Source organism: Marmota flaviventris, chromosome 8, assembly GCF_047511675.1.
Source record: "Marmota flaviventris isolate mMarFla1 chromosome 8, mMarFla1.hap1, whole genome shotgun sequence".
Taxonomy (NCBI): domain Eukaryota; kingdom Metazoa; phylum Chordata; class Mammalia; order Rodentia; family Sciuridae; genus Marmota; species Marmota flaviventris.
In genome coordinates, this window is record NC_092505.1 from 75,136,721 (window position 1) to 75,137,979 (window position 1,259).

A 1,259-nucleotide genomic window follows, 5' to 3' on the forward strand; every position below is an offset into this window, starting at 1 on the left:
TGTGTTCTCTGGGCCTTTTTTGTCAATGCTCAGAGAGCTCATTTTTCAAAATACATACTATTTTCCCCAATAAATCAAGCAAGCTCTGTGGGAGCACATTACAGCTTTTCATGTATAAACAGTACAGGAAAACAATATTTAAAACTTATCAAGTGTAACTGATAAACTCTCTTCACTGTTGTACATTTATAATTATCTAGTTATGGTTGTTTTCTGAGCCATTTTTTGGCTTATGCAAACACAGTAGATTGTTTCAAATCACCCTATTTATTATTAGAGTGTCTTGTCTCCTTAGATATACTTTTTTAATGTGAAAAGTGTGTGTTAGATTTAGGAAAAAACAAAAGAACTTAGAAAGTGATAAAGATTTCTGTGATAAAGTACATGATATAAATTTTACATGGAAAAATGAGATTCTATAATTTGAAACCTACCTCCATTTTTTTTCCTCAAATTTAAAAACCATTGTCTCTTGATTTGATCTGGCCAGCATGAAGCTCTTGAATAAGTAACTAGACAGGAAGTCTGAAGATTGAATCTAGAAATCCAGCCAGAACTCCCCAGTTGATCTGAGCTTGTTCTATCTCTTAGACATAATCTAATTCTCTATCCATCAATCTTGAGGTGGATAGAGGAGTGATGGGAACCATGCTGTATGCTTCTCATTCTGGCCAGCCTAATTTAGGGCTTTGAGTTTACACTTACTACTGAATGACTATAAGGAAGGAGGGGCTTATAAACTGGTGTTAGCTGAAGACAAATACCTCATAAGGATATAAACAATAGTTTGTGTAATTTTAGAGCTTCAATTTCTATAATAAAAACTAGCATACCTGTTTTCAGGGCATATGCAGTAAATAATATTTACCTTAGGTATTTTGGTGTGAATAATACATTATATAGTAGTATATATCTTTTCTAAAAAAATATGGAACACTTCACCAATTTGCATGTTATCCTTGCATAGGTGCCATGCTAATCTTCTCTGTATTGTTTCAATTTTAGTATATGTGCTGTTGAAGTGAGCAGAGCATATATCTTTTTAAAAAAGAGAGAGAGAGAGAATTTTTTAATATTTATTTTTTAGTTTACGGTGAACACAACTTTATTTTTTTTATTATTTTTTTTTAATGTGGTGCTGAGGATCGAACCCAGCACCCTGTGCATGCCAGGAGAGCGCGCTACCGCTTGAGCCACATCCCCAGCCCCAGTATATATCTTTTTAATAAAAAATACACAACCAAGTTAATAACTCAGAA

The 1,259-nt window shown here is 33.2% G+C and overlaps 1 non-coding gene across 1 annotated transcript; it reads right to left on the reverse strand.

Moving 5' to 3' along the window:
* Positions 1-922: 922 nt before the first annotated feature.
* LOC114099066 (U6 spliceosomal RNA) lies at positions 923-1,029 on the reverse strand. The gene has a single exon (XR_003583835.1). It is a non-coding gene; the product is annotated as a U6 spliceosomal RNA (small nuclear RNA).
* Positions 1,030-1,259: the final 230 nt, after the last annotated feature.